Below are 24,763 nucleotides of genomic sequence, written 5' to 3' on the forward strand. Positions count from 1 at the left end.
TTCAAAATCAATTTGAAATTCCATATCCATGGTTCCTGGGCATCATGCCGCCCATAGAAAGGCCAGTGATTACGACAAGGTAGAATTTTTTCTGCTCACAATAATTATGACCTCTTAGACATGATGAGTGTGACAATACAGAATTATATACTTGTAACTGTGAATAACGGGAATGTTTTTAAACGAGAAGGTCCGAGTGACATGAAAACGACAACAAGAGCAAAGCTGGAGTTGTCTGGAATGTCACTCAGAAACCCAAGGTGAAAATCATCCTCTTTAATCAATAATCAATCTACAATTTAATTTTGTACATGAGTTCCAAACCCCTCCACTGCTGTGAACAGGCTTTTCAGATTGTGTTACCTAAAATTAATAGTTATTCATCAAAGAGAGGGAGATAGAAGTTGAGATCCATTCAGCTTCCAAGCTAAATATACAAAAATCAATTGTGGGGAATGGATCACTTGGTCAGGGTTCTTGTGCTTAATGACTCCTAAAAAACCCTCATACACGCACGTAGGGGCTCAGACGGTATATCTTGGTTCTCCACCAATACGTTGCGTTAGTGCATCATCATGTTTTTTTTTGTCATATGCTCACCTCCACCTGGAGGTAACCAATGGTAACGTAGTAGTGACCAGAGAATTTGGAGTGCTCAAAAAAAGGAGAGAAAAGTGAAATTAAAAATTCTTTGAATGGTCTCAAAAAAGATTTAATTAGAGTTGATCATTCAAGAATATTAAAAAATTGGTTGTGTAGATGAGGATCTAGTTACTGGATCCACTCTACTGATCGGTCGACATGTTTAAGTCCCACTGTGCCCAGCCGGGTCTATGGGACTTTCTTCAGGACCAAGACTAGAAGGGGGGCGAAAGGAAGCCTAAATAACTTTGTAAAGCTCCGGCCGTGAGGGAAACGGCGGCGGGGCAGCACCGCGATTCCCTAGCGCCGTGAGGGCAACGGCAGAAGACCACATCCCCCAGGTGCCCCAGCGACCATCGGCGCACCGGTGACGCCACAGCCTACGCCCGGAGGCGCTACTTAACAGCGGAGCGCCAAAGATATCTGGGGGGCGAAAGGAAGCCTAAATAGCTTTGTAAAGCTCTGGCCGTGAGGGAAACAGCAGCGGGGCAGCACCACGATTTCCTAGCGCCGTGAGGGCAACGGCAGAAGACCACATCCCCCAGGTGCCCCAGCGACCATCAGCGCACCGGTGACGCCACAGCCTGCGCCCGGAGGCGCTACTTAACAGCGGAACGCCTCCCGTCCGACGGGACCCTCGAGGGCGGCGCTGGGCAAAGGGCGGGCCGTCAGGGGCCAGAAGAGGCCAGGCTGGGCCACCCCTCCCCAAGCATTACCAGGAGGTAAGTGTCCTTGAAACACCATGGGAAAACGTACAGTTACTCCTGGGTTAAAGACCTCTACTGCTAATACTATTGAAAGCATGCTTGTAGAAGCCGTCAATTTAGTGTCAACAGAGATCGAGCTGACTGAAAGAAGACTCTCTATGAGCCTACCAGCACCCAATCGGCATTCCTTGGGCGGAGCAGAACAGGGTGACTTACCCATTCCTCCCCCACTGTCCCCAGTCGTAGTGATTACTACCCCAGTCAGCAAAAAATGTTGACCAAAGACCTTGAAAATGACACTGAGACTGAGCCTGCTGATGCGGTCAATTTGGAACACCAATTGGGGTCTCAAAATAATGTTACGAGTGAGGGTTTGGCCTCGGGCAACAAAACAGTGGGGGGAAAAAGGAAGAGAGGAGTTACTAAACCCACTACCAGTAAAAGGAAACAGCCTGCTCGCCAAAAACCTCAACCTACCCCCTTAAACATGTGGAGACGAGGTCCTACTGCTGGAACCACAGGCCCAGTCGAGCAAACTAATGATAATACTGTGGACTTGACTACAGCTAAAGAGGGCACCAACTCCGCCCATACACGAACTGATGACGTGACTGTATATGGCATACAGGGTAGATCGGGTGATATTCGAATTGACGCTATCATGGAATCTGTCTATGATCGATTAAGAACATTAGTAGATAAACAATTTAATGCTTTGTTCAAACGGTTGGACAGATTGGAAAACCTGGTTAAAAAATCCGACACAAAGAAAAAGAATGTCACTTTTGTTGATAAAATTGCGGGGGGTACTAAACAACCGGAAGTAATTAACCATGGTATATCAAAGGTGAGTGGTGTCTGTACACCCTCAACTGTTAACGCTGAATGTGACAAGTGTGGTAAGCGTGGCAATCTTAAGGATAGTCACCCTCTTAAATCTGTTCCTATTCTGTTGCCCCTACCAAATGCAGCCTTTGGCAATGGGACCACGGTAATGATCTGTCACTAGGTTTGGTGTTAGTTACTCCTGTACCATCAGCCCCTGTCCTCTCTAGTATAGCAACTGCACCAGAAGTAATTCCTACCAATAAAAATCTGGATAAAAACCCATCCAAAGATGTTCTTAATTTACCTCCGGAAGCAAGCCCATACGTTGTAATCTTAGCTGGTGTCCCCTCCTTGAAGAAAGACCAATCAGAATCATGGGAACAACTTAAAAATAAGAATACTGATTGGCTAACAAAATATAAGGGCTTAGGGGCGGAGAACGCCAATGAAATTTTAATGGTGCGACGTGTAGGCTGGGTGGGTCCTTCTAAAAAGAATATCTCAGGCGACTGTGTTGTTGTAAATTTTAGACGTCCCCCCTTGGTGAAATGGCTATTGAGATCACAAGTCAATTATAACACTGCCCTAACCCACATACATTCTTTACCATTGGGCTTTTTTTATAAACCCCCACTAGGCCCACGTAATTCTCCTATACCAACATGGCACACACAGAACCGTTTTTCTGCTTTGTCCAGTCTGGAGAGTCAGGATTGACTACTGAATCACCAACCGACTAGCATATCAGAGACAGCAGATCCTGAATTAATACATTTAGCCGCTAGTAAACTTACAACCCCAGATTCGAATCTAAATGTTTTGAGCTGGAATATTGCAGGTTTAAGATCCAAGATTAACTCCACAGAGTGGGTTGACTTGGTTAGTAATTATGACATCCTGATGTTTCAGGAAACATGGTGTACAGATGAATTGTTTTTAGAAGGCTTTGTGTGTCATAATAGTATTGTTAAGAGACCAACAATAGGCCGCCCATGCGGGGGTTGTCAACATGGTTAACGATATCGGCTGAGGGTAGCATGAAGTCTGTAAGGACAAATAATGCAAATTTTCAAGCCACTTTTTATTCACGGGGCGCTACCATATGCTTAATTAATTTTTATAATAATGATTTTACGTCACTACCAAATAGAAATTTTATTAAACTTTTTGAATTTATTGATGAATTGAATGATGAGCAGAGGTAAGGCAAAATAGACGGAATACTCCTAGGTGGGGATTTTAATGCCCGATTACATAGTGGTATTGATAATATTAGTACTATCCCTGCTAGGACGATCCCTTGTAAAAGAGGGGAAGAACTTTGTGATCATCTATCCCCCCCGCAATTTGATTAATGTAATGGAAATGGTTGGTGTCAATCCAACTAAGGGTCCACTGCCTACATATCGAGGACGTGGTTGCTCATCCACTATTGATTATGTTTTTATATCATCCACACTGGTAAATTTTTTAGTAAAGGCTGAGGTCTTATGTAGAAGTCAAGGTGATATAACCCAATTTTAACAACTGTTAGACTTTGTTCCAAATTCATTGCCCAAAAGGAAATAGGGGCTAAACATCTGGTGGCATCTACCGACAAGCTCAGATTGATATGGAAGGGTATAGACAATAAAGCCCTCTTTGTACGCATGATAAGAACTCATTACGTACTTGTAGATATGTGCTTGTCAAGTAGCAATCTAGGCGGTGAGATTATTGAGGCTTTTAGTGGTCTATGCAGTGGAATCAAACACTTAATCTCTAAGCCTATCACTAATATAACCAAGAATCCCAGATGGTTCGATAGCTCTTGCTCGCGGGCCAATATAGAACTGCGTGAAGCATTAGCGGCTTCATCCAGGGATATAACCCTAGTTAGATTATTAAGAGCCCGCTACAAGAAAGCAACTAAGATACGCTCAGATGAGCTATTGAAAGTACGCTGGGATAACCTTGCCAGGGCTGCTTCCTTAAAGGATGTTCCTGGATTCTGGAAGGAAGGTAAAAGTATGAGGTCTATGGATACAAACATTACTCCCATAAGCTGCAACATATCTAGTGAGCTATGGATGAAGCACTTTGCCAGAATCTATACTGCCCCCACAAAAACATTTAGTAGCTTTACTTGTTCCCAAGTCCTAAAGATTGCTTTAACAATAACTGAGGTCGAAGATGCCATACACTAAAGCCTAGGGAACAAAGCACCAGGTTCAGATGGGTTATCAATCGATCTTATAAAACATGAACCAGATTTTTGGGCTCCTCTTATATGCAATGTTTTTATTATTTGACTAATGCAGCCAGCCCGAGCACCTGCTCGACTAGTATTATTGTGCCCATTTTTAAAAAAGGTGACAGATCCAACCCCAGCTGCTCTCTCCACATTTCTCTGATAGATAATACTTTGAAGATCTTGGGCAGGGTTGTCTTCAACAAAATCAGAGCCTGGGCAGAAGACAACCATATTTTAAATTGTTGCTAGCTGGGTTTTAGAAGCAACTGCTGGTAAGAGAGGCGGCTGAGGCCTCGTGTGTTACCTGTAATTTTAAAGATTGCTTTTAAAATTATTTCTTTTGTTGGAGTGAGCGCTTTTCAGCGCTTCGCTTCCTTGTGTATTTTGCTGATTTTAAATACGCATTCTCACCTTCTCTGATCGCCGCTTCTGGCGCAACATTTGTAATTGATCGCCACCTTGGCGCAACGTTCTTTACTAGCACTTGTAACTGACCTACGCTCTTGGCACCGATCCGCCACGGCTTGTGCCGTTTGCAGCGGCGGTGGCCACACGAGCGCACTCTGACTTCCGCCCTACATCCTCACTTCCGCCCTGCTGCACAATTGGCAGGTTAGCGGTGCAGTGATTGGAATAGGAGGCACTACTTCAACCCAGCACGATCGTTAGTTCGGGGCTAACTGCTGGTAAGAGAGGCGGCTGAGGCCTCGTGTGTTACCTGTAATTTTAAAGATTGCTTTTAAAATTATTTCTTTTGTTGGAGTGAGCGCTTTTCAGCGCTTCGCTTCCTTGTGTATTTTGCTGATTTTAAATACGCATTCTCACCTTCTCTGATCGCCGCTTCTGGCGCAACATTTGTAATTGATCGCCACCTTGGCGAAACGTTCTTTACTAGCACTTGTAACTGACCTACGCTCTTGGCACCGATCCGCCACGGCTTGTGCCGTTTGCAGCGGCGGTGGCCACACGAGCGCACTCTGACTTCCGCCCTACATCCTCACTTCCGCCCTGCTGCACAATTGGCAGGTTAGCGGTGCAGTGATTGGAATAGGAGGCACTACTTAAACCCAGCACGATCGTTAGTTCGGGGCTAACTGCTGGTAAGAGAGGCGGCTGAGGCCTCGTGTGTTACCTGTAATTTTAAAGATTGCTTTTAAAATTATTTCTTTTGTTGGAGTGAGCGCTTTTCAGCGCTTCGCTTCCTTGTGTATTTTGCTGATTTTAAATACGCATTCTCAGATTCTCTGATCGCCGCTTCTGGCGCAACATTTGTAATTGATCGCCACCTTGGCGCAACGTTCTTTACTAGCACTTGTAACTGACCTACGCTCTTGGCACCGATCCGCCACGGCTTGTGCCGTTTGCAGCGGCGGTGGCCACACGAGCGCATTCTGACTTCCGCCCTACATCCTCACTTCCGCCCTGCTGCACAATTGGCAGGTTAGCGGTGCAGTGATTGGAATAGGAGGCACTACTTAAACCCAGCACGATCGTTAGTTCGGGGCTAACTGCTGGTAAGAGAGGCGGCTGAGGCCTCGTGTGTTACCTGTAATTTTAAAGATTGCTTTTAAAATTATTTCTTTTGTTGGAGTGAGCGCTTCGCTTCCTTGTGTATTTTGCTGATTTTAAATACGCATTCTCACCTTCTCTGATCGCCGCTTCTGGCGCAACATTTGTAATTGATCGCCACCTTGGCGCAACGTTCTTTACTAGCACTTGTAACTGACCTACGCTCTTGGCACCGATCCGCCACGGCTTGTGCCGTTTGCAGCGGCGGTGGCCACACGAGCGCACTCTGACTTCCGCCCTACATCCTCACTTCCGCCCTGCTGCACAATTGGCAGGTTAGCGGTGCAGTGATTATCTCCCCTAGTGTATTTAATGCCTCAATGGCGGAAGCGCAGCGGACGAGCGCAGCGGGAGCGCTGACTTCGCGCCGAAGTCGTGCCAAAGTCCTGCCCGTCTGCGCCCTTCCGCGCCAGTACGGGCCCTGGGACCTGTCCCCATGCCTATATTCACACCTCTTATTCTCGCTCCGCCCTCCTGCGGCTGCGGGGGTCACCCTGTCCCTCGCATACCGTTATGAACTGTCAAGATGCGCCCATATCCTGTCCTTACTGCTCCCTTGCCCTGGACTCTCTTAACTCATGTACAGACAGTATGTCCTCCACTTTTTGGAATTTCCCCTCCCCTAAACGCACCCTTCCTCCCACTTTGCACAATCCTTCCCCTGTTTTGAGCTTCTTCAGTATTAACTGTCGATCTCTCTCAAAACACAAGAGAGACATTTTTGACCTCTTGGAGACAGCTAGTCCTGCTGCCATGTTTGTCACCGAAACTTGGCTAAATGACAGCTCGGGCCCTGACATCGCCATGGCTCTCCCCAACGATTACACCTATGTGGGGCGAAATCGAGTACTTAAAGACGGTGGGGGAATCGCCATCATTTTCAAGAGAGAATTCTCTTGCAAATGGGAAGACCTTGACTTTCCAAACTGTGAGGCTGGTTTGTTTAAACTAACCCTCTCCCCTCACTTTACCTTAACCGGCACTCTGATTTACCGCCCGCCGGGCTCTGCTAGCAGTTGGGCTGCCTCACTCCCTGAACTTATTGCCCCGTTTTTATTACAATCAACCAACTTTACTATCGTTGGTGACCTAAATATTCACTTCAACTCTGCTTCATGTGTCATTTCCAAACGCCTTATACAGGACCTTGCAGTGCTTGATCTTCACCTTTATAATTCCGACCCTACTCATAAGGCCGGTAATCTTCTAGATCCCATCATTTCCAACCTGACTGGCATCTCCTATCATTCTTCTACTCCGGTCCTCTGGTCTGACCATTTTATTGTTAATTTTTCAATTAAAACGACTGTGGCTGACTCCTTTAGTCCCGACCTCCCCCACAAAGCCAGCAGGAACTGGAAACGTCTAGATTTAAACAAATTAACCTCTCTTCTCGCCAATTCTAAACCCACGGCGTCCAGTATGACTATTAAAGAGTTACCGGCTGTTAGATCTTGGTTAACAACCGCTTTGGATTCCTGTCTTCCTACCCAAAAAAATAAATCCCAAATTCATCACCCCCCGGCACCTTGGTTTAACGACTCCCTCCGCCTGGAAAAATCCAATTGTAAAAAACTGGAACGAATATGGCGTTCCAATTACAACCCTGAACACAAAGTAAAATACAAGTCTGCTCTTAAAGCCTATCATGCGGCCTGTGATACCGCCAGAGCCAATTTTGCTAACAGCACTATACTCACAGCCCAAAACAGACCTAAGGCCTTGTTTAAAATAGTAAAGATCTGTCAGGTGCTTCTTCTGTACCTAAGGATCCATGTTTAGATACCACCCAATGTAATGCTTTAGCTAACTTCTTTTTTGAAAAAATTGATAAGATCTATGCTATTTTTAATTCGAATCCCGCTGCTTCCACTCACTCTGTTCAAGATCCATGCAACTCTCCCCCTGTTAATATTCCCTGCTCTATGCCTACCACCCCCCCCCCTTCTCGCCTGGGATCTTATTTCCCCCACACTTCTACAAAAATATCTTCAAGATATTAAATCTGGCTCCCCTCTTGACCCTATGCCCCCTCAAGTTTTGAGTTCTTTGGACCCGGCCCTACTTCATATTATTCTGGATGTTTTGAACGCTTCGCTTACAGAAGCGATTGTTCCAAATGAATGGAAGCATGCAATGGTGGTCCCATTACTAAAAAAGGCCAACGCAGACCCTAACAACCCCTCCAATTTCCGCCCTATTTCTTTGCTTTCAAGTTTTTCCAAGATCCTGGAAAAACACGTTAATTCTTTGCTTAATTCCTTTGTTGAATCCTCCAATCTTCTTCATGGTTCTCAATCTGGGTTCAGGGCTGGTTTCTCCACGGAGACCACTCTCCTTGGCGTATCAGAGACCATCAGACGTCAGGTGGACAATGGTGAGACGGTGGCACTCATTTTGCTTGATTTGAGTGCCGCATTTGACACCGTCTCCCACTCCATCTTACTGTCCACCTTGGAGGCTGCTGGTGTCGGTGGCTCCGCCCTGGCCTGGATTGCTAATTTCCTTTCTGATCGCACGTTCCAAGTCTTTTCTCCCACATCTGTTTCATCCATTCTCCCCTCCACTCACGGTGTTCCCCAAGGATCTATCCTTAGCCCCATTTTTTTTAACCTGTATGTGAGACCTCTTGCTTTTCTGGCGGAACAGGCTGGCCTCACAATTTACTCCTACGCTGATGACACTCAAGTCATCTATTCACTCTCCACCAATAAAAATCTCCCCTCCTCCTCTCTTCAATCCGGGCTGAAACAAATATCGGATTGGATGCTGAAGCATAAATTAAAATTAAACGGGGACAAAACAGAACTGCTTCTGTTCAGCCCAGACTCTTCACTCTGGGGCCCGCACCATTGGCCACCGGAGATGGGTCCTCTTCCCACGCCTTCCGTTTCTGCCCGCAATCTTGGAGTTCTTTTCGACAACCAATTAACCTTCAAGCAACACGTTGTGAAAGTCTCCGCCACCTGTACCACCATCATCAGGTGGCTGAGAAAAATCACGTGGATGCTGCCGGTTGACACCCTGAGGACCGTAGTCCAGGCTCTTGTCATCTCACGCCTGGACTATGGGAACATCCTTCTCTTGGGTGCCGCTAAGGAGGTAACCAGGAAGTACCAGGTGGTACAGAATATGGCAGTTCGCCTTATCTGTTACCTTCCTGCCAGATCCTCGGTCACCCACCATATGCGGAAATTGCATTGGTTGCGAATCGAAAGCAGAGTGAAATTCAAAGCTCTTTGCTACATGCATAAGATCATGACTGGTAGAGCCCCTCACTATCTCTCTGCTCTAGTGCAGCAGTATGTTCCCCCCCGTACACTTAGGTCCTCCACGCAGAACAAGTTCAAGATTCCCCGCTTCAACAGAGCCAAAATGGGAGGACGTTCGTTCTCCCTGCTGGCCCCATCCTTATGGAACTCTTTACCCCAACTCTTACGATCTGAAGTGTGCTTCATGACATTCCGTAAAGGAATTAAAACTTGGCTGTTTAATACTTAATTTTATGGTTTAACGCTCTCCCCATCCTTTTACCGTTCAGTTTGCCTTAGCGCCGGGAAACCTCCGGGTAGCTGTGCGCTTAACAAATGTAATTATAAATAAAAATAAATATAAATGTTGGACCTGTGGAACAGTGTTTGAATTTGAGTCTTATTTTAGGGAAATATACGGTTGCGCAAAAAAACCCACTTTACTTGGGTTTTATGGATTTGACCTCAGCATTTGATTTTGTCAAAAGAACGCGTTTATGGGAATTTTTTTAAATTATGGGTTGGACGAGGCATTAGTTTACTTTTTAGCGTATTTGCACAGGAATATGAAGGCACGGGTGAGCATAAGTAATGGTGGGAAGTTTCTGGGGTCATCACCGTTGGCAGAGGGGTCAGACAAGGCTGTGTTCTGGCCCCTCTGCTTTTTATTCTTTATATAAATGAATTACATAATTCCTTATTAAAACTGTCAAGTGATGTACCTAAAATTAATGGCAAACTACTGCCTGTGCTTTTATACGCAGACAATGCGGTCCTCATGGGCCGCACTCCCAATGCACTTCGCACTTTAGTTACGGGATTCGTGTCTTTTATGGCGGATCTTGATCTCTGCACAAATTTTAAAAAGTCTTATTTAATGACTTGCGGGCCAAAAAAACATTGCATTAAGTCCAATAAATCGGGTAGTGAATCGTTAATATGCACTAGCACTTTCCCTTATTTAGGCCTAGTTTTCTCTGAATCTGGCTCGTGGCAAGCCCACACGGCCCATGGAAGAAGCAAACTCATTAAAGCGGTTAACTCATCATTAGCCTCCGGCAACCAAAACAATCTGAGGTAGTGGTACCATTGATTCAGATATATAAATCACAATGTGTACCAACGGCCACTTATGGCGCCGAAGTCTAGGGGTATGCAAATTGCAGTGGGATCCGAATTGAAGAGAACAGATTCTGCAGGAAAATTCTCGGATCGCAAATCTCATCCCCAATTTATATTTGTCATAAGGAATTGAATCTACAATATGTGGAGGATTTTATTAGGTCACGACCAGCGATATTTTGGTTAAAAATATGGCAGAATCCCGCAGCAATTTTAACAAGAGAAATAATTTTGGACTGCCTTAAGTGCGACAGAGGTGGATGTATACCCTAGCTAGCGGCAGTAAAAAACAGTCTAGCTAGTGTGAACCTGGAGAAGATTTTCTCATGTCCACTAGCAGTGGAAGGAATAAACATAAGATCAGTCAGGGGGGCACTTTATGACCTGTACCATAACGAAAGGCAGGATGTTGAGCATTACAAGCCATCAATCATTAGATATATGCCCCTCCTGGAGACACTGAGCACTCAACACCATATGCCACAACAGGCGGTCTATCAATTATATACACTGTCTACAGTAAAAGACATGGCCTCATTTGGGAAGTTCATCCAAGAGACACGGTCTAAGATGATGGCCACTCAGGGCTTAAATGAATAGAGACTCCGTAAATGCATAGACTATTTCGCTAACACATTCCCTGTTTTAACTTTTGTAACTCCTTTTTTATACGTTTGTTTTAATGTAATGGTTTTGAGTAACCAAACAATAAAAAGTTATTCATATGCCACAACAATATCTAAGAAAAAACATGGGGCAATGGAACAGGAGCTTACTTTATCGCCTAAGGGATGGCAGCATAAAATATTCACTCTGCTTTCCCATAGGCTTTAATAACAACTTGGAGCAATTTAACTGTCCTTGCTGTACTGGCAGTAAACAAACTCTGTTACACTTTTTACTCTTTTGTAAATTTTATGTAAGATATACAAAACAGTATTTCGCCCCCTATTTCAAGGCTCGGGCTATTGTGGATTTTAAATTAGCTTATTTTGAGATTTTGAAATTAGGAAGTGATGATTTTTTAAAAGCTGCGATAAGTTCTCGTGCTTCAATGAATGAACTTTAATGTGGTAAAAATCTTGTTAGGTGAGCAACACATTACGTTATACCCAATGCCTCGAAGTTGTGGCAAGCAGCCCCAGTGAGTAATGTTGGAATTTATCTTGATGATATCACTTTTTATTGAATAACAATGCACTTTACATGTAAACTATTGTTGATTTTGCACATATTAACTCAAAATTCACATTTTGCACTGGCCGGTCTGATCGCACATTTCTGCATTTTACTCGTAAACCTTGCTGATTTGCACAAACCGTTTCAAATCTATATTTGCACTATGCCATTTATGCTGTTAGTTTTTTAGGCCCGTCCACCATATTATTGTATTTTGTAACTGTATTGGTTGACAATGTATATTTATATATTTTAATATTTACTGTATTGGATGATAATGTATATTTATATGTTTTTAACATTTATTGCATTTTTTTATTGGTGGTGACAAATTGTACTTTTATGGATATTCTTATCCGAATAAAGATTATTTGATTGATTGATTGATTGACTAGAAGGTAAAAATGTACTTACACAACTTGTGCAGCACTTGGAGGTGGTGTATTGCTCCACTCTCCCAGACTCTAGGCCAATAGTACCGGTTGATGAAAAAATATAGACACACAGAAACATATATAGATATTCAATATATGATAACCCTTCATGACAATGTTACATCTGAAATGTCTTACTCCTCTTTAGAGTTGATAATTTGTGCTTTACAAATACGCATCCTAATATGATGGAGATCACTGTGATGGCTACACTGAGAGAGTGCTGTGTATACTGTAAACCCTTCTCACTTACAAAAATAATATTATTTGATTACATCTGTCTGTATACAAATGGGGACATCAATGATGTATGATATTAACACATGTTTGTTTATCAATTATGCTCTGATCTTCTTATGCAAGCATTTGTGGAAATACATATATCATATATAGCACGCTGTGTCTTCAAGCGTGCTCTATTATTTATAAGCTTTCCAAATAGGCTCAGTTATTTTAATTAACTTTCCAAAAAATGTCAAATATGCTGAGTGTTGCCTATACATTTTTTATGTGGAAGGTACCATTAGGCACGCACTGTTCTATGCGTCATCGTATGTTCGATAATGTATTTTACTCTAAACAACAATTCGCACATTCATAGGTGTATATTGCTGTGCGCTTAACTGTTCATTTTCTAGCGCTTAGTTAGCTGGTCAGTAATAGCGGTTAGCCTTCATTAAAATACCCATCTCCATATTCCACCAGGAGTTCATGTACTTATAAAGGACAGGGCTTACTTGGGGGCTATTAATAATAAAACCTGGGAGGAGGAGCTAAGCACGTAACCAAGATGGCCGCGTGAGCACAGGGCTCCCGAGACCCTCGCAACCTCCCGCATCTATCCTGTAAATTATCCTGATCACATGGACGGGTTATTGAAGAAGAGCCATAGCTGAGGCGGACGCCGTTGTCCAAATTTAAATCGGACTACAGGAGCCGGAATAACATCGAATTGAAGATTGCGGCCTGCCCCTCAGAGTTGCCCGGAGCTCGAGTTGATGTATTGCCCGGGCAGTAATTGAACAACATCGGCCTGAGGAGACACTGACCTACTTTCACTTTCGTTTTCGAGGCCCCAGTCTTATCCCACTTGAGTGCTAGCCTACTATTAGCAGAGGCTTTATGGCTGCTACGTGATTGTAGGTGCTGCTCCGATCATGCACTCTGGGCCCAGACAGACAGTGTCGCAGTAACCGGTTGGGTCGTAGTTCCCGGTGCGTCATTTTCTTTCGTTGCCCACTATTCCGGAGAGTCTCCTGATCCATGATGGCGACCAAGCCTGACGGCGATCAGCAAAAATCCAAGATCACTCGGCGAGGTGGCTACACCCAGGCGAACAACATGGATCGATATGCTCAAACTAAAGGATCCCCTGGTGGACCGAGTAGATTACTAGATGGTACTAAAGAGGGCCTTGTCTCATCGTTAGAATTGACCCTGCAAGACGTCATGGGTGCCATTGACGGGATGAAGGCTTCCATCGGCCAACAATTTGAGACTCTCGCCCACAAGCTGGACACCGTGGCAATCGATGTTAACTTGATCCGTACTGATTTATCCAAAACTAACGAAAAAGTAAAATCGTTGGACTTGAAGACTTCCAGCCTCACGGGCGACGTGTCTGATTTACAGACAGAGGTCCGCAATCTGAAGACCTCGAATGACTTTTTTGCCCGCCGGTTGGAGGACTTTGAAAGCAGGGCCCGGCGTAACTACGTACGCATTATATGGGTCCCGGAAAAATTCAGAGGATCCGGCGGCTGATCTCATTGTGGAAGATCTCATCACCAAGCACCTTGCTCCTAAGGGTTTGAGCAAGTTCTTTGCGGTTGAACGAGCCCACAGAGTACCGGGTGGTAGACCAAAGGTAGGAGCCCCGCCGAGACCTCTCATCGCCAGAATCTTTAATTTCAGGGATAGAGACGCTATCCTGCAGGCTTTGCGGACGAATGGACCCACAAACTATGAGAATACCACCGTGAGTTTCTATCCGGACTTCACACAGATTGTCCAAAAACAAAGACTTGGGTTTCTGGGCGTCAAACCCCGACTGAGGGAGATGGAACTGAAGTACGCAATGCTTTTCCCAGCCAGGCTGCGCGTGGAATTTGAGGAACGAACGTATTTTTTTGATCGTCCAGAGGCGGTGGGAGACTGGCTTGACACTTTGCATCATCGGCGTGGCCAAGAGGAACATTCTGGAGGAGCGGAGGGTGGCCCGACGGAGCAGGAATAGGAGCGTGGTTTCCGGTCTCTAAACTTTATTGATAACCCTGACTATGGTTCGATGACTTTTATCGAATGATTTGATACTCATACCCGAGGGTAGCGGGCGATAAATGGGACTCTTTCCTCCTCTAGGGTTTCTTTTTGTAGACTAGTTTGATGTTAGGGCAACAGGCACACTGCAATTTGGGGGGGGGGGGCTATCTAGTCATACTCAGGGGTGCAGGGTGGGGGGGATTTGTAACGGGTTTTATGTTTGTGGGTGGGGGGGTGTTTCAACGGGTGTGTTTTAGTCTAGTGCAAGGCAACGTATTGTTCTGTCAATTGATCTTGATGCTGTGTTCCGAGGAGGGTTGGATCCGCTTTCACTTTTGGGATGGGGGGTAGGGGATTGAGACTAATGAGCTGGAATGTTAATGGGCTGGGGGACAGGATAAAACGAGGGGTTGTGTTACAATTGTTGAAGCGACTTTCTCCTGATGTGGTATTGCTGCAGGAAACACATTTATTTGGTAACAATTGTCATGCTATGAACCGGAGAGGGTATCGCCTGGTCGCACATTCGGGGTTCACCTCTGGATCCAGGGGGGTGGGTATTCTAATTAGGAATTCTCTTCCCTTAGCAATTGATGCCACACTCTTGGACGATAGGGGACGATATGTAGCCATCACTGGGCGGTTGGAAGGCAGAACTATATCCTTACTCTCAGTTTATGTTCCCCCGGGTCTGCAGTCGACAACCTTTGCGGACCTGGGACGGGTACTGCTGGGGCTTCCTGAGGGGACTCTAATCGTGGGCGGAGATTTTAATTCAGTTGTTTCTGGTAGGGCAGATAGACACCCACCTAGGGACCTTGCAGGGTCACAAAATTGGCTTAATGGTTTAATAGACACACTGGGGTTGGTGGACTGCTGGAGATTGCTACATCCGGCCCAGAATCAATACACTTTCCACTCGGGTGCACACGGTAGCCTTTCCAGGATTGACTACATTCTGATGCCAGCGGCACATGCCCCCTCAGTAACGGAGGTTAGGCACCTAGCTCGGGGAATTTCCGACCACTCCCCATTGTGGCTGCGGATCGAGTTACGTGTAGGTGCCAAGGGGCGGGTAGCCCCAATTAATCTGTGGTATCTCCGTACTCCTAAGACCCGTACGGCCTTGATTAAATCCCTCAATCATTATTTTGTTGAAAATCAGGGATCGGTGTCTTCTGCGGTGTCGCTCTGGGAGGCTTTTAAGACGGTAATCCGAGGTCAGGCATTGTCATTAGCTGGTGCGAAGAAGAGTAGGAATGAGGAGGTGGTGAGACTGGAGACAGAGATAGCCGAATTGCAGCATGATTTGGAACAGGGCGTCACCCGTGAGAGGATGCATGACCTGCGTCTTAAACAACTTGACTACAGGACGCTGGTCACAGATGCTGTGAAAGTTATGGGTAGGGAGCAGCAGGGTCGACTGTATGATGTCGGGGATAAAGCTGGCAAACGGATAGCATGGTTAGACAAAAAAGAGAGTGCTAGTCGCGTGGTTCCCGTGATTGAGAGAGTGGATGGTATGCGTGCGACTGATCCTGAGGAGATAGCCCAGAGTTTTGCGGAGCATTTCCAGGAAGTGTACTCCCCCGTGTCGGATAGACCAGAGGAAGACTCACATTTATTGTTGCGAGATATAGCACTGCCCAGCTTGTCTGACTCTGATAAAGAGTGGCTGGATTCCATAATAACCGCAGACGAAGTAGCTCTCGCCATTCGCTCCATCCGTTCCGGAAAGGCGACGGGCCCTATTGGTCTCCCCATTGAACTTTATAAACTACGCCCCGATAAAATTGCGCCGTATCTTCGTGCTATGTTCTTGGAATCGCGTGAACTGGGCTCCCTTCCATGTGATCAGCGTCTTGCGACCATAGTGGTGATTCATAAGGAGGGGAAGCCAAAAGATCGCTGTTCCTTTTTGTAGGACTTGGCCCTTTCCCCAGAATTTTTCGGTTTTTATTCCTTTAATTTAGGGTGCCCCCCCATTGTAACAAAAGTGAATAGGCCTTGTGTAATGGAGAAAGCCCTGTGTAATGTTAAACTAATGTTAGGGGAAGAAAGCACCTGCACCTTAACATGGCTGCCACTGACCCCTGCTACTGCAGCGTGGTCTTTGTGGGCGCATTCTAGTAGTCAGGAGCTGGCTAGAACCCTCAAACAATGTATCCATACTAGCCTGCCAGCCTGTCCATAGCCATAATGGTGGAACCTCCTAGAACCTCCTGGAACCTTCTGGAACAGGTGAGGTGGCACCAACTGCCACTGCCAACTGTCAACTGGGACTAAATAAGGAAAGGGAGGAAAACATTCCTGTCAGACTGAGGGAGCACAGACCTGGGGGTGAACCTATGCAGGAGCTTTAGGCAGTGGGGCCTAGACCGGGACCTATGACACTGGTAGAGACAGAGAATAGGTGCTGCCTATCAAGTGTTGAGGGATCCTGAATTTGCCCCCCTGACCTGGCCCGGCAGAAGGGGAACCCCAGGTCTGCTTGAAGGGAACTGGCTGAGGAGACTTGATACCTGCCATCATCTCCAAACCCCCCCTTCAAGGAACCCAGAGACTGCAATTTACAAGGGCGCAAGAAATATAAAGCGCCAACAAGAAACCAAATCACCACAGGACTTTTGAGAAATCAACCAGGTATTGGCGCTGTGTCGCTCCCCCGCTCCCTGACGCCACCTGGGATCCCTTTTTCTGGATTGCCACTGTTGTGTGAACTGTCCTGTGGAACCTGCTGATCTGACTCCAACTAATATAAACTGTCTGCTGGCTAAGCGCTCTTATTCCTTGGCGCTAGCACCCTGCACTACCTTTCCTGAGGAAAGTGCCCCACTGAAGTGAATGCTAAGCGCTATCTCTGCGTAGTGCTAGCCTCCTGAGCTGCTAGCCTGACTGAATTGCCTGAGGCTCAAGCACTGTAACTGCCTGCAGAAGCGCTAGAACCCTGAAGCGCTATGACTGCCTAAAGTGCTGTCCTGCATCATTTGAACTGGCTAATTTACTTCAGCTTGCTGAACTGGACAGAGCGCTGTGTCCCAGGCGCTATCCCTCCGATCACCTGCTGAAGAGCTGTGCCTCCTTGAGAAGCGCTTATGTCCTGCAGACTGTTGGGCCCTGAAGCGCTATACTCTTAAAGCGCCACAAAGCTCCTGGGCGCTATTCCTGCCTGAAGCGCTTTTGCCCTGATGAGCGCTCACTCTGCCTGAGACGGCTGTTGTGCCTTCAAGCGCTGTAGCCTCCCCTGTCTGGCCCACAAACCACCGGAGTGCTTAGAAGGAGCCCAAGAGCCCCCTCCCTCACCCTGACTGCCAGGAATACACGCAAGGGCTCCCAGAGGAGCCGAAGAGACAGGTAATCCCCGGGGAGGTGGGCGGAAGGCCGGAGAAGGCCCCGAGTTCGCCCCTCCCCGGGGGAAAGTTGAAGTTGTGCCCTGCTGGCCCTGAGAACCTGTGTGACTGGGAACAATGTCAATGAGCCCCGTGGGTCCTAATTCTTTATAGAAGGCCCCCCCTTTTTGACATGGTCAATAGCCCTTAATGACAGGATAAGAAACCCCAAAATTGCTCATTTCGTGACTGGTCTGAGGAGGAAGTAGTCCCTAGCTGTGGAATTACTTCAGTCAGATTGCTTCTCGGCAGGGACTGAGTTTCACAAGGAGAAATCCCCCTGCGGGTTCATTGATTTATCCATGCCTAATGAAATTTTTGCACTCCTGCCCCAGTGTTCTAACTTCTACCTACCAACAGGGATACTCTTGAATACTGAAATGTTTTATCCCTGCGTCAAGAACTGCAGAGCAAGGAATTGGTTAATTGTGCCTGTCTAACGAAAGGTTTTGTTCCAACCTGAGAATTCCTGCTCATGTGCCATTGTTTTACTGGTTCTTAGGCACAGGGTTTAGATATAATTAATGGAAGGTTGATCCCTGCTTGAGGAGAATGTTATTCTGGGTAAATGAAATGTTTAGTCCTACATAAGGGGCTGTTATTTTTAAGCTGCAGGAGCTAGGAAAACTTTATTACAGGCCCTGCCGATTCGAGGAGCTTGCTGCGCAAAATTGCTAATGGGGCCTGGGTTCTAATGACCTGTTTATTCCTGATTAAGGAAATGGTTACTTCTGCTAATTGAATGTTTTAACCTTTATTGAAATAAGTTATTGCTATTGAGAATATGAATGGCTCTACATGAAATGTTGTTCTCACCTGCGAACAGGATAATTCCTAATGAAAGGTCCCTACTAGATTAAGGGGGTGTTTACCCTGGTATTGGACTGTTTTAGAGGTCCCAAGGCCCACAGTTTATAGGCCTCAATTCATAAAAGGATAACCCCTGATTAGAGGATGTAATAGTATGCCTACAGTACCAGGATGAAGAGTATTAGCAAGGACTAGGCCCAAACCCAGGGATTATCCATATTTCGCCTAGTGTCCTACTCAGCCTAGGCCTTATGCATGGTTTACCTGTTATTAAATGTTTACTTCTGCTTAGAGAAGTGGTTACTTCCTGGAAGAAATGTTGATGCATTGCCTACCAGTGTAAAATGAAATGCTGATTAGGAAGTAATGAAAGGCTATGCCTTTATTGTATGTGTTGCATTGGTGAATTGCTCCCTTTACTCTAACCCAATGGGATGTTTACCTAAGGGGATGCCTATTCTTGCTCAGGAAAGGTTGTGCCTTTTTATGGGGTATTTACCTGATAGAATGTTTGTTTAACAACTAAAATGGAAATGTTTATTCAAGTTACTGACCTGTTTATGAAAGCCCACGGATATCCCCTGGGGTAAATGGTTAATGTGGTCAAGGGAATGACCGCCTCTGCTGAATCAGCCAGCTTAATGCCCTGTTGGCTCCTGAGTAAGGGAATTTTATTATCCCTGCCTGATTCCCAGTGGAATGTTTTATTCTGACCTAATGGGATATTCGTGCTCCTGCAAAAGGAGATGTTTCTATTTACATAAGGAAAGGTTTTAAAGGCGTAAGCCAAGCCCAGGATGCTCATGCTTATCTGTTGAAATGTTTAGCCCTACATAGGGATCTGTTATTAATTTCCATAAAGCTGGTCTGAATCTGGATGACATGTTTTACGTTGGCTTCATAGGAAGTTCTTCATCTGCTTAAGAGAATATTCTTTCTGGTCTACTGAAATGTATTATAACTAAGGAAATGTGTAGCCCTAATCTAGGAAATGCCTACTCTTGCTGGGAGTGATTCTTAAGATGGCTAATCCTGCACAAGAGGATGTTTATTCTTAATGAAATGTTTTTCTCCCACTTAGTGCTACATTTACTGGAAGCCTACCGTTATTTATTTACATGTTTTCTGCTGTAAAACACTCACCCTTGCTTGGTGAGAAGTGGGTAAAATGCCTACAGATCTAATATGATGTAAGGTCATTTAGTTGCCTTTTGTGATGTATTCCTTACAGGTGCTGACAAGAAGCAAGGCTACGGTCAGGCCTGTGGTTATCTACATTTGATATATCTAATATTCAGTATTTATCTTATATTTAATATTTATTCACCTAGTATTTATTGCCAAGTGTTGAAATACATGTATTTGAAAGGAAGGCTAATAAGGTAATAATACTGTGAATTCTTGATTACCCTGACTCTGCTCAATATATAAAAGTTATTTAATTTTTATACATACTCACTGGAGTGGCGTCACTCATTGCGTGCCCAGTTTTCTGTCTCAGTGGTTGCGTGTGCTGTATGGTCGCTTTACACATAAGCTTTCGGATGCCTACCCGCTCGTGCCATGCGACCATTGGGAAGCTGGTGACCCCAGTTCCAACACTCTTACAGACCGATATCACTCCTTAACGCAGAGCCTAAGATTCTTGCTAAATTGTTAGCTAATCGTATAATAAAAGTAATCGGTGACTTGGTTTATCCGGACCAATCCGGTTTTATCCCCCATCGATGCACCCGGATTTGTTAAAATAATCTATTTCCAAATTCTAACATAAAATACCAGTCTGATTCGTATGCCATAAGTCAAATATTATATAATGACATTTTATATAGACACATCATGATGATGGAATCAGCCAGGGGTGCTTTTTTTTTTTTTTAAAGCTCAAAAGTTTTTATTGGAAATTTCAGAGTTATATAACAAAATGATCAGACGTTGCTGTGTACAAATTACAGTGCATGTGATCATACATTGTACAAGAAGAAGAGCATATATTGGAAATTGGCAAACAAAGGCATTAGTATGGTGCCACAATGGTGATAATATCATTCGGAACGTTGTGGAGGATAATCAAATCTTACATTCATCCATGAAGCCTTCCTAAAATGGACTCCTAAGAGGATAGAGAGCGAGAGGAGGGGGAAGAGTGGATAGATCCAGATTGGAGGAAGAAGGGGAGAACAGAAAAGGATAGAAAAGAGAAAGAAAAGGTTGAACTGGAGAAGATGGGAAGATGAGAAGGAGGTAAGGTGGTGCACCACGATGCGGCAGATCATTTCAGTTCGGGGATGCGTGTTATTCAATATATCGTGCACCCGGGAGCTATTGATAAATTTGGATAGTTGGTCGGTTCACGCAGGCTTATGGGTTTTAAAGTAGATATCCAGTGAGTTCCATAGTTTCCTTTGTGAGGGTCACCCGGGGGTGTTTTGGAGAGTGATGTTATCTGCCCCACGGAGGTTAATCACCCAGTTTAACCAGCAAGCATAACTTGCTTTTTTGGTATCTTTCCAATTGTTTAGGATGACCTTTACAGCCGCCGTGAGGAGAAGGTCTAGGAGGGCCCTGTCTACCTCAGGGATTTGGGTTTCCTTCGCAAAGCCGAAAACAAGATAGGGAAGTTCCTTGCTAGGTGTGATATTAAATACTTTGTGGATGAAGCCAAATACTTTGTCCCAGTAGGCTGAGACGCAGTCGCATTGGAGGATGAGGTGGTCCAAATCCCCTTCCGCATGCTTGCAATTCCAACAGAATGCATCAGGGCAGAGTTTGTATGCATACAAGCGGGCTGGCGTCCAGAAGACTCTGTGCATGAGCCAGAACTTGGTTTGTGATAAAGTAGGACTTATTTTATGACTCATGCAGGATCTCCACGTCATGGACCACTCCGGCTCAGAGATGGTGAATGAGGGGATAGACGACCAGAACTGCGTAGTTTTTAAATTCAGTTTGGTGGATTGCGGGCTCATCAATTTATATAACCTAGAGACCTGGTGACCTATCTTGTTTAAGGAGGAGAGGAATGCTGGAAGAGCCGGTTGTTTGGACGTTAATCCCGCTTTTGTAATGGCTGTTTTTACATTCAGCAATATGTAAAAGTCCGAATTATTGATCCCAAAGTTTGATTGGATTTTTGTAAAGGGCAGAGGGTAGCCATCATCGTAAAGTTGGTGCGGGAAAAAAATTCCTTTTTTCATCCATGCTGGGATGACTTTATTCATCCATGCTGGGATGAATAAAGGTTTACCTTTGTATGTGATTGTGGGGTTTCCCCAGATCGTTTCCCATCTAGATTTCCTAATCGACGAGTCCAGCAATTTGTCTATTCTGAGTAAAGCTATTTTGGTGTAAATAAATACGGGTTTCGAGTAGGGGATTTGATTCGCCCTCATTGATAGGATCGAGATGGGGGGGATGCCATAGAGGAGAGCTTTTTCGATATCTAGCCACACCGGTGAGTAGTCCCCTGGAGGGGACAGCCAATAGGATCCTTGTTTCGCTAAGAAAGCTATTTGATATCTTTTAAAGTCTGGAAGATTGACTCCACCTATGGATTTATCTAATCTCAGTTTCTGTAGACTAATACGTGCTTTTTTTCCTTTCCAGATGAAGTTGTTAATATTCTTATCTAATTTATTGTGGAACTCTTGGGACAACATCAAGGGGAGCGTGGTGATTAGGTAATTTACTAGCGGTGTAATCATCATCTTGATCGTCTCGAGCCTGCCCCACCAGGTGATGAAGCTGGGTGACCAACCGTCTAGGTGTTTTTTTATTTTATCGAGAGTCAGGGTTTCGTTGTGTTGTAAGTTCTCGATGATGGAGCTGCCAAATTCTATTCCTAAATACTTGATGTAATTTTTCTGCCAGACTAAACCTGATATGCCTAAAGAATCCATATTAGTGAAAATGTTGAGAGGTTTGACTTCTCATTTATCACGGTTCAGTTTGTAGCCTGAATGCCTAGAGTAGGATTCTATAGAGTCCATCAGTGGGGCTATAGAGGAATCAGGTCTTTCAGTGACTATCAGTATATCGTCCGCGTAAGCAGCGAGTTTTACATTCCTGTCACCAAAAGCAAATCCACTAATGTCCTTATTCTGTTGAATGTCACAGAGGAGTGGTTCCTGCGCCGAAAGGAATAGAGCGGAGATAATGGGCATCCCTGTCTAGTCCCTTGTTCAAGGAGGAATGGATCTGATAGCGAACTGTTAATGGCGATCCTAGCCGAAGGACAGGCATATAGTGCCATGACCATATCAATAAATGTGTCAACCATGTTAAATATGTACATGCAGTGGCGCAGAAAGGGCCACAACACCCTGTCAACCGCCTTTTCCTCGTCAAGGGTGATTGCTACTGCGGGGGCGTTTGAGATTTTCGACTTTTCAAGCACATGGAATAGGAGTCTCGTGTTGTCGTTAGATAAGCGTTTTTTTAGGAACACCACTTGTGAATTATTGATTAAGGATGGTAAAACTGCGTTTAATCTGCCTGCTAGGGTCTTTGCGTATATCTTGCAGTCCAAATTTATGAGGGATATCGGTCTGTAGTTCTTAGTTTGCAGTGGGTCCTTCCCATCTTACACTATTATTGTTGCCTCACTCATCGTGGGGGTGATTCTGTTTGATAGTGAGAAGGAATGCAACAGTTTGAGGAGTCGTGGGTTAAGTTGTTCCTCAAAGGTCTTATAGAAATTGTCCGTAAAGCCGTCAGGCCCTGGTGCTTTATTATTCTTTAGTGTTTTGATGGCGTTAGAAATTTCTTTCAACGTCAGTGGGGCCCCTAATTTGGATTTGTCGGCCTCGGATAAACGTGGGAGTTGTATTGAGTTTAAAAATTTATTGCACTCATCCATGTTGAATAAGTTTTCGTTCTTGTACAGGTCTTCGTAGAAGGATTGAAATGTGTGTAGAATATCTTTCTGTTTTGTGAGGGTGATATTGGACTGGTCCTTAATAGATGTTATATGGAATTGTTTCCTTTTGTGTTTAAGGTAGGAAGCCTGGAGTTTCCCTGCTTTGTTACCTGCTTTGTTACCTTCGCAGAGCTTCAAGGCCTTGAATTTATTAATCCATACTCCTGCACGTTTACTGAGGATGGTGTTGTATTTATATTTCATGTTAGTCAAGCGGTCAGTGGTCACTTTATTGTTCAAGTCGGCGGAGTGTTGTGTCTCTAGCTGTTTGATTGGTTTTTCTAAAAAGTCTAGTTCTGCGTTTAATTCTTTGTTCATACGAGCCCTGATACCTATCAGCGTACCCCTTATTGTGGCCTTAAACGCGTCCCAAAGTAAGGCGGGATCTGTTTCTGGTTGCGAGTTTATCTGAAAGTATTCTCGTATGGTCAGTTCTATGATTTTCTTGTTCTCCGGTACTGACAATATCTCTTTGTTAAAGCATCATCGCCAGGGAGGGATAAGTGAGTGCGAGCCTGCTAGTGTCATATGAATACATGCATGGTCCGACACCAATATGGGGGCTATATCGGTTTGATCTATAAGGTGTGTAAAGGCATCAGATATTAATAAATAATTTATTCTTGAATAGGAATTGTGAGGCGGGGAGTAGAAGCTATAGTCTCGACCGTCTGGATGTTGGAGTCATGCAGGAGGATTTAGCACACAGTCGTTTTAGTGCCTCATGAGAGCGTGAGGGGTGGTACATACATTTGGATTGTCTGTCCAGCAATGGATCTAATGGTAGATTAAGGTCCCCACCAACCACCAGGAGCTCATCTTGCGGAATGTTTTGAAGCTCTTTTGATACATATTCCCAGAAATCGGGGAGGTCTGTATTAGGGCCATAGATATTTGCCACATAGGGATGTATGACATTACAACGCATGCTTTTACCACGTATGCCTTTACAACGTGGTTTTTACAACGAAAACCTTTACAAAGCATAGCGCTTTGGGGTGCTGGATAGTGAATAGTTTAATTTACTATTCCAACTCCAGTCCCCGTGGACACTAGGGAAGGTGTTGGATAGTAAATTAAACTTATTCCCTATCCTAGAGCGCCCCCCAGTGCAATGCGTTGTAATGGTTTGCGTTGTAAAAGTTGCATCGTAAAGGCACTGCGTGGTAAAAGTTGCGTTGTAAAGGATGTTTCCCGCCCATAGATATGGTCTTCGTCTCTTTTTAGGTGTGCGATGCTTAGTCTACCCTCGGAATCTACTGAGTGAGATACCAGTGCTAAGTTGGATTTTTTAGCAATCAGGGTAATCACCCCTCTTTTCTTTTGAGTCGCCGGGGAGCAGAGTGTGTGTGAAATCCAGTGTTGTTTAAGATTATCCGCATCGATCTGAGATAATTTAGTCTCCTGCAGGAGAATTAT

General features: G+C 44.9%; 1 protein-coding gene across 1 annotated transcript in view; it reads left to right on the plus strand.

Moving 5' to 3' along the window:
- Positions 1-24,763, plus strand: part of IDUA (alpha-L-iduronidase) — a 2,362,715-nt gene that overhangs the window by 716,827 nt on the left and 1,621,125 nt on the right. The window lies entirely within an intron of this gene.

This window comes from Lissotriton vulgaris, chromosome 3_1, assembly GCF_964263255.1.
Source record: "Lissotriton vulgaris chromosome 3_1, aLisVul1.2, whole genome shotgun sequence".
In the NCBI taxonomy this organism is placed as follows: domain Eukaryota; kingdom Metazoa; phylum Chordata; class Amphibia; order Caudata; family Salamandridae; genus Lissotriton; species Lissotriton vulgaris.